The following is a 13,299-nucleotide window of genomic DNA, read 5'->3' as shown; positions in this document are numbered from 1 at the left end:
CGCGGTGGCTCAAGCCTGTAATCCCAGCACTTTGGGAGGCCGAGGCGGGTGGATCACAAGGTCAGGAGATCGAGACCACAGTGAAACCCCGTCTCTACTAAAAATACAAAAAATTAGGCCGGGCGTGGTGGCTCAAGCCTGTAATCCCAGCACTTTGGGAGGCCGAGACGGGCGGATCACGAGTTCAGGAGATCGAGACCATCCTGGCTAACACGGTGAAACCCCGTCTCTACTAAAATACAAAAAAAAAAAAAAAATTAGCCGGGCGAGGTGGCGGGCGCCTGTAGTCCCAGCTACTCGGGAGGCTGAGGCAGGAGAATGGCGTGAACCCGGGAGGCGGGGCTTGCAGTGAGCTGAGATCCGGCCACTGCACTCCAGCCTGGGCAACAGAGCTAGACTCCGTCTCAAAAAAAAAAAAAAAAAAAAATACAAAAAATTAGCCGGGCGCGGTGGCGGGCGCCTGTAGTCCCAGCTACTCAGGAGGCTGAGGCAGGAGAATGGCGGGAACCCGGGAGGCGGAGCTTGCAGTGAGCCGAGATCGCGCCACTGCACTCCAGCCTGGGCAACAGTGTGAGACTGCGTCTCAAAAAAAAAAAATAAATAAATAAATAAATAAAAGCATTGTTTGAATCATTGACAAGGAACGTAGATTTAGAAATGTGTGTCAGGGCCGGGCGCGGTGGCTCACGCCTGTAATCCCAGCACTTTGGGAGGCCGAGATGGGCGGATCACGAGGTCAGGAGATCGAGACCATCCCAACTAACCCGGTGAAACCCCATCTCTACTAAAAAATACAAAAAACTAGCCGGGCAAGGTGGCGGGCGCCTGTAGTCCCAGCTACTCCGGAGGCTGAGGCAGGAGAATGGCCTAAACCCGGGAGGCGGAGCTTGCAGTGAGCTGAGATCCGGCCACTGCACTCCAGCCTGGGCGGCAGAGCGAGACTCTGTCTCAAAAAAAAAAAAAAAAAAAAAAAAAAATGTGTGTCAGATGTGGAGCTGGGTGAGTTTATGACGGAGAGAGAGGTGAAGGAAAGCTATGAGGTGAGTAGCAGGGCAGGGTGGCAGCTGGCCAGCCCAGGGGGTCTCGTGGGTGTTTATGCCGGGGCCTTGGCCCAGGGCCCCGCCTGGCAGCCTCTCCTCCCCAGCAGGGCCAGCCCCCTGCAGCCCCACGCCCTGGGGAGCAGCCTTGGAGGGGCTCTGGCTCTGATGTCTTCCTCCTTCCAATGCTGGGCCCCAGCGCTCAAATGGAAACTCAAATTCTGTTTTCTGCGGGTAGAGACAGGATGACAAGAGGCCTCCCTTCTAGAAAGGAAAATGAGAGATCAGAAAAATCGGAAGGCATTGGCTGGGTGTGGCAGCTCATGCCTGTAATCCCAGAACTTTGGGAAGTCGAGGTGGGTGGATCACCTGAGGTCAGGAGTTCAAGAGTAGCCTCACCAACACGGCAACAGGGCAAAACCTTGTCCCTAATAAAATACAAAAATCAGTCGGGTGTTGTGGCAGGCACCTGTAATCCCAGCTACTCAGGAGGCTGAGTCAGGAGAATCATTTGAGCCTGGGAGGCGGAGGTTGCAGTGAGCTGAGATCGCACCATTGCACTCCAACCTGGGTGACAAGAGCAAAACCCCATCTCAAAAGACCAGACAAGAAAATCAGAAGGTCTCAGCTCTAATGGACGAGCCCACAGAGAGGGCGTTCAGGCTGGGGACCCCTCAGTCCCTGTCTCCAGTCAGAGGGAGGGCGTTCTCCTGGGCGTCCTGTTGTAGCAGGACGAGCCGCAGACAAAACTCCTCAGACACCGGATTAAAGAAGGAAGAGGTTTTTTTATTCGGCCAGGAGCATCGGCAGACTCACATCTTAAGAGCCGAGCTCCCCGAGAAAGAAATACTTGGCCTTTTTAAAGGCTTACAACTTTAAGGGGTCCACGTGAAAGGGTCGTGATAAATCGAGCAAGCGTGGAAAACGTGACTGGGGGCTACCTGCATCAGCTAACGGAACAAAAAGTTTTACAATGCTTTTTTCATACAGTGTCTGGAATCTACAGATAACATAAGTAGTTTAGGCCAGGGGTTGATGTTATTATTATTACTTTGTTTAACTCCTAGGACTGGGTGGTGGTGCCAAGGTTGTCTGGTTAGTTATCTTACTTTTGTTTCTGTTTACTCCTGTCTTGTGAACTAGGCAAGGTGGGGGGAGGAGGGCAGCAGGAGTAGCAGTGGTCTCCTTCCTTATGGTGCAAACAGGAAGCCCAGGTGCCTGAGGGTCCTCGGCACAAGCAGTGCAGGGACCGGGTCAGGGTCGCCCGCATGGGCGCTATCCCGAAACCTCGTGCCCTCTCTTGTATTTGCAGAGTGGTTCTTCCAACCCCACTGTGGTGGCTGGCTAATTTTTTTTTTTTTTTTTTTTTGAGACGGAGTCTTGCTCTGTCGCCCAGGCTGGAGTGCAGTGGCCGGATCTCAGCTCACTGCAAGCTCCGCCTCCCGGGTTTACGCCATTCTCCTGCCTCAGCCTCCCGAGCAGCCAGGACTACAGGCGCCGCCACCACGCCCGGCTAGTTTTCTGTAGTTTTTAGTAGAGACGGGGTTTCACCGTGTTAGCCAGGATGGTCTCGATCTCCTGACCTCGTGATCTGCCCGTCTCGGCCTCCCAAAGTGCTGGGATTACAGGCTTGAGCCACCGCGCCCGGCCTATTTTGTTAAGTTCTGCGTCTTTAAACCTGAACCTACCGCTGAGCAGGCAGAGGTTTGCAGCTTCACACTCGAGTATGCAGGAAACAGCTTCTCGACTTCTCCTTTGGAGCCCTCCTGGGGAGGGGCAGCCCCTCCTCGACTGCTGCTCCCTCAGACACACGCTCCCTTCTGTCAAGCCTCTGAGCCGAAGCTCAGCCATTGTGACCCCTGTGACCTGCACATATATGTCCAGATGACCTGCAAGAGCCAAGCAGTCTGGGGCAACCCAAATCTACAAAAGAAGTGAAACAGCCAGCTCCTGTCTTAACTGATTGACCAACCTTAGGACATTCCATTATGATTTGTTCCTGCCCTGCCCCCACCTGATCGACTGACCTCGTGACATCCTTCTTCTGGACAACGAGTCTTATGGTCTCCCCACCAGGTACCTTGTGCCCCCCTCTGCTGACAACAGGTAACCACCTTTAACTGTAACTTTCCAGTGTTTACCTGGAGTAGAGATGGGGTTTCACCGGGTTAGTTGGGATGGTCTCGATCTCCTGACCTCGTGATCCGCCCGTCTCGGCCTCCCAAAGTGCTGGGATTTTCCAGTGTTACCAGTTTTACATTGCTGTAAAACAGCCCCACCCCTACCTCCCTCTGCCGACTCTTCTCGGACTCAGCCCACTTGCACCCACGTGAATAAACAGCCTTGTTGCTCACACAAAGCCCGTTGGTGCCGTGTCACACGGAGGCATGTGACACAAAGTGCTGGGTTTACAGGCGTGAGCCGCCACGCCCAGCCCTCTTTGCTATTTCGTGTGAACTTTAGAACCAGTTTTTCCAATTTTATAAACAATCATCTGAGGAACGGCACTGGATTATACTCATTTCAGAAAAACGTTATCTTGGGGTCCCACCTACACACAGGGAGTGGGAAACACAGTCACGCGGCATCTGCGGCACAGAACACAGAGACCAGGCACCGGCCGGCGGCCCTGCCGAGCGAGGCTTCGTCCCGGAGACTCAGCGTGTCGTCTCCACGTCACAGAAACGGCCTTTGTAGCTGTTTGAGGTCACACCGACGAGACTTCACTTGTGTTAGCAGAACTCTGGGGACGATGTGACCCTGCATGACAGCTGGGAGCCAGATGTGGGGAGAGCGGCGAGCTGGCAGCCTGGACAGAAAGGCGGACGGAGCTGCAGCCGTGACCAGGAGCAGCAGCAGGTCCTGGGATGAGAGGGAGCTCCCGTTCTCGGACCAAACTGAAGGTCGGGCCCCATAACGAGGCGCAGTTGAACTTGGGGGGGAAGCACGTATTTATTTCCCCAACCAGTCACAAGAAGGAGGCCTGTGCATTATCTCCAGACCAGCTCAAAATGACAAAGTCCTCCAGAGCTTATCTACCCTTTCAGCTCTATGTCCACGTGTAAGAGTGTCACCTAAGACGTAAGTGATGAACTTCTCATCCGTAACTGAGGTCTGAGTCCTGAAGCCCTTCCTCTGGGCCCTCAGTACATTTACTCATCTAGATGGGTCCAGGTGCTGGGGTCATGACCCTTATCTTGTCTCCTGCTAAGTCACGAGGTTGGAGAAGTTCCTTCCCGCCCCCAGTAAGCTTGTTTGTGGAGGCCTGGGGAGTTACTTCAGACCGGCAATAAAACGTGTTCAATCCTAAATGGGTCCTATTAAGAATTCCTTTGTTATTTTTTCACGCTTTAAGGCCCAGGAAAGGGCTAGGCAGAACTCTTGGTGGGTTTTTGTTACATTCCAGCCTCGGTATAAGGGTGCTGGCTTTTAACTCCCTCAGTACTGAAACTGGTCATGGAGGCCCGCATTCGTGAGACCTGGCCTGCCGCACTCCCGCCCAGCCCACAGGCGTGGAAATCTGTGCAGCCAGACACACCCTCACCCTGCAACCACCCCCTGCAACTCCGCCTTCCCCGCTCCCCACGTTGGGAGATGTGGCAGCTGGCAGCCCGGGGCGGGGTGGGGATTTGCCCTAAAGAGAAACATTACTGGAGGCCCGGAGCTGACACATCGAGAATCCCCACGGTGTCTCCTGTGGGACTGTGACTGCTGAAGGCCAGAGTCAGCCCATGCACGCACACACGGGGCTGTTGACTTAGTCACCCCCACCCAGCGCAGCAGCCATGCCTGGGAGGCCGCCCCCACCCACCAGGAGGGCCCCCTGTGGGCCAGGCTGAGCTCAGGACACCGTGATGGTCGCGCCTCCTTTTGTGTCAAAGCGGAGGGGTAGGTAGAATACGTAGTTTTCTTTGCTTTTAGCTCCATGAAGTCTGAAGGATCCACGGGAGCAGAGTAAGGAAGAACCACCTGGGGCTGTGGAGGACTCGAGACTCTCACCACCTGTGGTGTGGATGGCTCCGTCTCTGAAAGGTGTGCCGTATTATCTGTGGCTAAAAACGATTTAAGGCCAGGTGCCGTGGCTCACGCCTGTAATCTCAGCACTGTGGGAGGCCAAGGCGGGAGGATCATCTGAGGTCAGGAGTTCGAGACCAGCCTGGCCAACATGGCAAAACCCCATCTTCACTAAAAATACAAAATTTAGCCGGGCGTGGTGGCGGGCGCCTGTAATCCCAGCTACTCAAGAGGCTGAGGCAGGAGAATGGTGTGAACCTGGGAGGTGGAGGTTGCAGTGAGCTGAGATCGCACCACTACACTCCAGCCCGGGTGACAGAGCAAGACTGTATCTCAAAAAAAAAAAGAAAAAAAAGAATTTTACCAAAGACCAGCTTCAGCTGTCTGCCCAGCTTTTTCCTTTCCTCCTCCCTTGAAAGCAGCTTCACTGAGGTGGTGGCATGTCGCAGCTCCATGAGGACCCTCCAAGCAGGGCCGTCCCAGAGGCAGTGCGCGGACAGCAGCAGCTCCGGGTGGGGTGGCCGGCACATTATACCCACTTTTAACTACATGCAAATTAGGGGGCGGGGCATTCAGAATTTCCTAGAAAAGCGGAGGTGCCTCTGGGTCATTGCCAGGAAAGGGCAGTAACATCTGGGTGTTGCCACGGCAATGGTAAAGTCACAAACTCCTGGACCTGTAGGAGCCAGGGGGCTGCAGGTGGCTGTGCTGACAGAACTGGAACCCGCTCACTTGGCTAACCCTTGTCACCCGATAGGTCATCCAAGGAGAGCCTGAACCAATCTCTGTGGCAGTTTGGTTTTAAAAAACAAGACAAAGCAAAACAAAACAAATTGTTTTACCCTCTTTCTCTTCAATTTCAAATGAGTTTCCAACGTTTACATTCTAGTTAGACCATAAATAATGAGTCTTCACACCAGCAGCTTCGTAACAGCAGGTTGAAAGCAGAAAAGAAAAGAGAGGACGAGAGAGCACCTCAGAAGACTGTACGTAACTACAGCGCAGGTTCACCGTTGGAGGTCTGAATTTTTCTCACTGTCATTTGCCCACACAAATGGGCTGTCGTATGTAACCAGCTGGAGTCCCTAAGAGGACGACAAAAGCAGAGGCCAGGATGTTGGAAACTGTCTTTCCCTTTTTGGGCTAGACCCCTGGATTGAACAGAAAAATAGAAAAGAAAGGAAAGTGGAGGAGAAAGGTTTGCAGGAGGGAGGAGGAACGAGAAAGGAAGGAGGGAGGCCAAGGAGCCTCCAGCCACTGCATGGTGCAGAGCCAGCACCCCCTCACCCTCAATCATCTCCCATCAGGGAGAGCCTCAGCACCCCAGACCTGTGCGGTGTTGGACGAATCCCTCCCACCTCCGCAGGTCGCCTGTCAAGGTCAACTGTTTGCAGCCACAGGGAGCTAAGGGTGCTTTTGACCAAGGGGAATAAGGCTTTGGTGGCGGACAGCAGGAGGACATGGGAGGAAGGAGAGAGAGGTGCACAAACCAACAGCTGCTTCCAAACAAATCCCCTTCAAGGGGTTCGGTAGAGTCCCACATCCCTGGCCTCAGTTTCAAACTGCCCCTCGGGCGACTGAGCCCTCACTGAGCAGAGCCCCGAGGGTGCCACAAACACAAACAAATTCAAATGCATCAAATGCCCAACTGGTGTCACTCACAGCCAAGTCTAAACAGAGCAGGGCCCTAGCCACATCCCAGAGAGGCAGAGGGTCCCTGGGTAACTCCGACTAATGCACCCAGTTCCAAAGTTCCCAAGTTCCAAAGTTTATTAACTTCTCCAAAAGTCACTTCCTTTGTGCCAGCAAAGTGTTGAAGGCAGCAGGAAGAGGAAGACAGGACTCCCGGACGAAAGCATCTCAGCGGCTGCAGGGCAGCTCCTCCCGTTCCAGCCACAGGCTCAGCGGCCACGAGCAGCTGGAACTCACAGGTGAACCGACGCCCTGTCCAACAGAAACCAGATGGGCGGGCTTGGGCCCCCCAAAGCACACAAGTTCCCCACATGGGCCACCAAAATTGTAACCAAACACAAGTTCCGTTCCTCACCACTTGCAGAGTCCAGTGATCAAGAGGGAGGCCTGGTGGAAAGAAAGTGACTTTTTTTATTTATTATTATTATTTTTTGTTGTTGTTGTTATTGTTGGGACAGAGTCTCGCTCCGTCGCCCAGGCTGGAGTGCAGTGGCCGCATCTCAGCTCACTGCAAGCTCTGCCTCCTGGGTTTACGCCATTCTCCTGCCTCAGCCTCCCGAGTAGCTGGGACTACAGGCGCTCGCCACCTCGCCCGGCTAGTTTTTTGGATTTTTTAGTAGAGACGAGGTTTCACCGGCTTAGCCAGGATGGTCTCGATCTCCTGACCTCATGATCCGCCTGTCTCGGCCTCCCAAAGTGCTGGGATTACAGGTGTGAGCCACCGCGCCCGGCCGAAAGTGACTTTATTAACCAAAACTAGTCATGGGCAAGGGGCTGCACTCTCGTTCAAAACAACCACTTCAAATTCCTAGGGAGAAGGCAGGGGCTTGTAAAGGGCAAGCTGGCGTGGGAGGCAGGTGCTGTACTGGGTACAAGGTCTGTGTGTCTGTCCGCAGTGGCCATCTTGGGTCCCAGTCCACCTGGAGTGCGGACTGGGGTCATCTGATTAATGACTGGGTGGCTGACTTGCTGCCTGGGGGAAATCTCTGGAATTTTGCCACTGAGTTTCCAGGGTTGGTCTGTCTATTTCAAGATTAGGCCCTGGAACTTTTTTGAGACGGAGTCTCGCCCTGTTGCCCAGGCTGGAGTGCAGTGGCACAGTCACAGCTCACTGCAGCCTCCTGGGTTGAAGTGATTCTCCTGCCTCAGTCTTCTCAGTAGCTGGGATTACAGGCGTGCACCACCACACCTGGCTAATTTTTGTATTTTTAGTAGAGATGGGGTTTTACCATGTTGGCCAGGCTGGTCTCGAACTCCTGATTTCAAGTGATCTGCCCTCCTTGGCCTCCCAAAGTGCTGGGATTACAGATGTGAGCCACCGTGCCTGGCCTTTTTGTTTTTGTTTTTGTTTTTCTTTTCTTTTCTTTTCTTTTTTTTTTTTTTGGAGCAGAGGAAAACTTACAGGACTCACAAAGAACTGAAATGTTCACGAATGTCAAGCAAAACAAGAGTTGACTAAATGGACAGCACTCAGACAGCACCTTTTTGACTTTTGCTTGGAATATTGCTGATCCTTGTCTTGTTTTTCAGAGTCAAGGAAACTTGAACTATTCACGGCCTTTAATAATTGAGCAGAGCAAACTCCTGTGAACCAAATTTGGAGCATGTTTGTTTCTCTGCCGGGTTCCTCTAGAATTTGGAAACTATCTGTGAGTACTCTGATGGCAATACAGTTGTTTGCATCAGTGCAATAAGAATCCATTTTTCTTTTTAACAGGATGCAGTTGGAGAAACTGGCTATTTTATCAAGGCTTTGACTGGAAGGGTATTGACTGCAAACCCTTCAAGGACTCAGTTGTGACTTGCAGAGCTGATAAAAGCCCCATGGTGGGAACTGGCCTCACACCTGTCTACACAGTCCCTGTCCAGGGTTCCTAACCTGTGGTCAGTAAAGAATGTCACTTTCTAACGCATCCAGGAGCTCCAAGTTTATGGTGGGACCTTAAGAGAAAAGGATTCCCCAACTCTCAGGTGTTTGAGGGTCCAAACCCATGTCTGGGCTTGACTCAAAGTGGTCTTATCTGAGATTCCTTGTGGAATAGAGTCCATCAAAGCCAGTCCAAAAGACCTATGTGGAAATAATTATTTTTGCTGCACTTCATGAAAATAATCAGGCCACATACAAGACTAAAGTTTAGGCCGGGCGTGGTGGCTCACGCCTGTAATCCCAGCACTTTGGGAGGCCAAGGCGGGCAGATCACAAGGTCAGGAGATCGAGACCATCCTGGCTAACACGGTGAAACCCTGTCTCTACTAAAAAAATACAAAAAATTAGCCGGGAGTGGTGGCAGGCGCCTGTAGTCCCAGCTACTCGGGAGGCTGAGGCAGGAGAATGGTGTGAAGCTGGGAGGTGGAGCTTGCAGTGAACTGAGATCACGCCACTGCACTCCAGCCTGGGCGGCAGAGCAAGACTCTGTCTCAAAAAAAAAAAAAAAAAAAAAAGACTAAAGTTTATTCTACAAACAACATGGTCCTATCATAATTTGTTTTTACCAAAAATGAGGACTGGAGAGAGAAATTGTGTCCCAAAACTTATTTGCCATTAAATCCTAGTCTCATGAATTGTTTTTCAGCTTTTCGCTGACATTTTAGACCAACCCTGCTTATTCCCGTGAACCAAGTGGTGCTCTCCTGCAGCTTGGAAGAAACAGAAAGGGATGGGTAATGTAAAAACCGGGATCAGTATGCTAGTTCCGGGTAATTCTCCTGCAAATTCTGCCAGGTAAGGAAAGTGAGTAGGGTACCCATAACCCAGGGGTTTCTCTGTTTGGAAAAATAAAACCAAAGAGGCCGGGCGCGGTGGCTCAAGCCTGTAATCCCAGCACTTTGGGAGGCCGAGACGGGCGGATCACGAGGTCAGGAGATCGAGACCATCCTGGCTAACACGGTGAAACCCCGTCTCTACTAAAAAGTACAAAAAACTAGCCGGGCGAGGTGGTGGGCGCCTGTAGTCCCAGCTACTCGGGAGGCTGAGGCAGGAGAATGGCGTGAACCCGGGAGGCGGAGCTTGCAGTGAGCCGAGATCCAGCCACTGCACTCCAGCCTGGGCGACAGAGCAAGACTCCGTCTCAAAAAATAAAATAAAATAAAATTAAAAAAAAATAAAAAATAAAAAAAAATAAAACCAAAGAACTTCGGGGCTGGGCACGGTGGCTCACGCCTGTAATCCCAGCACTTTGGGAGGCCAAGGCGGGTGGATCACAAGGTCAGGAAATCGAGACCATCCTGGCTAACATGGTAAAACCCTGTCTGTACTAAAAATACAAAAATATTAGCCAGGTATGGTGGCGGGTGCCTGTAGTCCCAGCTATTCACTCAGGAGGCTGAGGCTGGAGAATGGCGTGAACCCGGCAGGTGGAGCTTGCAGTGAACCGAGATCATGCCACTATACTCTGGCCTGGGCGACAGAGCGAGACTCCATCTCAAAAAAAAAATAAAAAATAAAAATAAAAATAAAACCAAGGAACTTCATAGACCCCCCAAAGGGAAATGCTATGTCTTGGCCACTCAGATTTTAGACGGAAATAATCCACTACATCACCCTTGCAGGAATTGCTACAGTCACTCTACTATTCACTGTAGGGTTTTGCACGTGGTGGCTCACGCCAGTAATCCCAGCACTTTGGGAGGCCAAGGCGGGCGGATCACGCGGTCAGGAGATCGAGACCATCCTGGTTAATACGGTGAAACCCCGTCTCTACTAAAAATACAAAAAATTAGCCGGTCGTGGTGGTGGGCGCTTGTAGTCCCAGCTACTTGGGAGGCTGAGGCAGGAGAATGGCGTGAACCCGGGAGGCGGAGCTTGCAGTGAGCCGAGATGGCTCCACTGCACTCCAGCCTGGGCGACAGAGCGAGACTCCATCCCAAAAAAAAAAAAAATTGACAAGTATATAAAAGACCTAACCTACCCCACTGATGCCTTGACAGCAGGGACACCTGCAGAGACCCCCGCTCTCAACAGTCAGAGAATATTACACGTGGCAAGGACCCATGAGGCCCTTCCAGTCAGTGAGCAGTGGGTACGACTGAGTCATGCACAAAACTGCAGGGCTGGTTGGCTCCTCTCCCGGGAGGCTGCGAGTCTGTGCGTGGGCCGAGGGCTGGGGAGGCGGCCCCCGGGTGGCCGGGGGTGCGCGGGCAGAATGAGCGGGACAGCGGGACGGTCAGAGACCCTTCCATAAAAGGGTCCTGCAGTTCCCTGCAGGCGAGGGAACCCAGAGAATCAAGTTACAAGTTGATAACACAAAGAAAAGCAAACGTGACCTGCAGGGTGGCTCATGCCTCTAATCCCAGCACTTTGGGAGGTTGAGGCGGGCGGATTGCCTGAGCTCAGGAGTTCGAGACCAGCCTGGCCAACATAGTGAAACCAGTCTCTATCAAAAATACCAAAAAAAAAAAAAAAATTAGTCGGGTGCCTGTAGTCCCAACTACTCGGGTGGCTGAGGTAGGAGAAACGCTTAAACTAGGGAGGCAGAGGTTGCAGTGAGCACTATTGCACTCCAGCCTGGGCGACAGAGCAAGACTCCGTCTCAAAAAAAAAGAAAAGCAAATGCTCCAGGACCTTGGGGATTTTAATTATATGCTGCTGAATAATTTGGAGAGTTAAATAGGAAATCACAACCAAAATCTACAAATTCCTAGAACAGAAAGGAAATGAAACTCCACATGTCACCTGGCGCAGCAGAGGCTGTGATTCAAGGCCAGGCCAAGGGTGAAGGAATGAGCCACGTACCTACCCTAAGATGCCTGATCCCAGCATTGTATAGAAATGGAAAGATATGGTCCTGCACGGTGGCTCACGCCTGTAATCCCAGCACTTTGGGAGGCCAAGATGGGTGGATCGTGAGGTCAGGAGATCGAGACCATCCTGGCTAACACGGTGAAACCCCATCTCTACTTAAAATACAGAACAATTAGCCAGGTGTGGTGGCGGGTGCCTGTAGTCCCAGCTACTCAGGAGGCTGAGGCAGGAGAATGGCGTGAACCTGGGAGGCAGAGCTTGCAGTGAGCCGAGATCACGCCACTGCACTCCAGCCTGGTGACAGAGCGAGACTCCGTCTCAAAAACAAAAAAAAAAAAAAAAAGAAGAAGAAGGAAAGATACTGCCCAGACGTAGTGGCTCACACCTGTAACCCCAGCACTTTGGGAGGCCAAGGCAGGTGGATCACCTGAGGTCAGGAGTTCGAGACCAGCCTGGCCAACATGGTGAAACCCCATTTCTACTAAAACTACAAAAATTAGCCAGGCGTGGTGACACATGCCTGCAATCCCAACTACTCAGAAGGCTGAGGCGGGAGAATCAGTTGTACCCAGGAGTTGGAGGTTGCAGTGGTCGAGATCACAGCACTGCACTCCAGCCTGGGCAACAGAGTGAGACTCTGTCTAAAAAAAAAAGAAAGAAATAAAGAAACATGAGTGGATGACTGTGCTGTTTGTATGGACCAGGAGAACTTCTGGAAGGATAAGTGAGGCAGTGTCCATAACTCAGCCCTGGGAATTGAAGCCAGGGTGGGGAGGAAAAGGCAACAGTTGGTTTCATTCTATTTTGTTTCTGTGCCTGTATTACTTCTAAAGTAAACAAAATACACAAACTAGTTTCACTTTCACAACATGATTGCTTTATCAGGATATGCGTTTTCCTCCAACTCCCAAAGGTGTCCCATCACGGGACAAAAGTCTGCCAGCCTTCAGCTGCCCTCCAGGGCCTCACGGTGCAGGTGCTCCTACCTAAGCAGCCGGAATCCCCGCCCCAAGGAACTAGAGCCCCCTTTGAGTTGAGAGACCCTAGTGGGCAGGAAAAGAGGAGAAGGAAGCTGTGGCTGCCGGGGCGTGTGGCCTCGGAGACAAGCCCCTCTGTGCAGAGGACGTGGGCAGGTGGGATTTCAGCCCCTTCTCCAGCATCTCACTGGCAGCCCGGGTGGCTGGGGGTTCCCCGAGGGCGGAGCTGGGGAATCTGACCTCTGTGCCCCGGCCATGGTGCCATCTTGCTGGGAGGATGACAGGCTGTGTTTCACCTGCCAATTTGGCGACGGTTTCTCTTTTGAACATCCTGGGGGACTCTGTTGGGTGCTATCCACCCCTGGACCCTGGGTCTGACGGCCGAGCTGCAGGCCCCAAGGTTCAGCGTCCAGTCTGGCCCTGCTCTGTCCATTCCCCAGATTTGAGGGTTTCACAGAATTTGGTTCTGCTCCTTCCTCTCTTCCATGAAACTGGGGGCATTGCCCACACCCCGGTGTCCCCCACCATCTGCCGGGTGGGGACTTGCCCACTGACGTGACTGCAGCCTGTGGGGCCTCCTCCTAGTGTCCCGAAGATACCACCTCATCCTTGACCCCGCCCGCACCTGCCCGCGTGCCCCCTTGGGTTCTAATGGAGGATGTGGCCCGCCTGCCACCCCGCCATGCACCGGGTCCTCCAGGCCTCCTCGACCCACCTTCAACCCACCTGGGGTGTCTGTGCGTTCCCAGCCCAGATGCATCTTGGAGCCTTCCACCCGCACCCCATCTCCTGCCCCAACAGGCTGGGCCCCTCCTCCTGGACTGGCCAGGCCAGCACC

General features: G+C 52.7%; 1 protein-coding gene and 1 long non-coding RNA gene across 2 annotated transcripts in view; one reads left to right on the top strand and one right to left on the bottom strand.

The window, feature by feature from the left end:
* Positions 1 to 13,299, bottom strand: part of NARF (nuclear prelamin A recognition factor) — a 165,835-nt gene that overhangs the window by 141,391 nt on the left and 11,145 nt on the right. The gene's annotated exons all lie outside the window — the stretch shown is intronic.
* Positions 3,429 to 6,961, top strand: LOC144336095 (uncharacterized). The gene is made up of 3 exons (XR_013407545.1): positions 3,429 to 4,118; positions 4,959 to 5,069; positions 6,858 to 6,961. It is a non-coding gene; the product is annotated as an uncharacterized LOC144336095 (long non-coding RNA).

This window comes from Macaca mulatta, chromosome 16 (assembly GCF_049350105.2).
Source record: "Macaca mulatta isolate MMU2019108-1 chromosome 16, T2T-MMU8v2.0, whole genome shotgun sequence".
Taxonomy (NCBI): Eukaryota; Metazoa; Chordata; class Mammalia; order Primates; family Cercopithecidae; genus Macaca; species Macaca mulatta.
The sequence above is the reverse complement of the archived record's forward strand: the minus strand, read 5'-3'. Positions and strand labels throughout refer to the sequence as shown.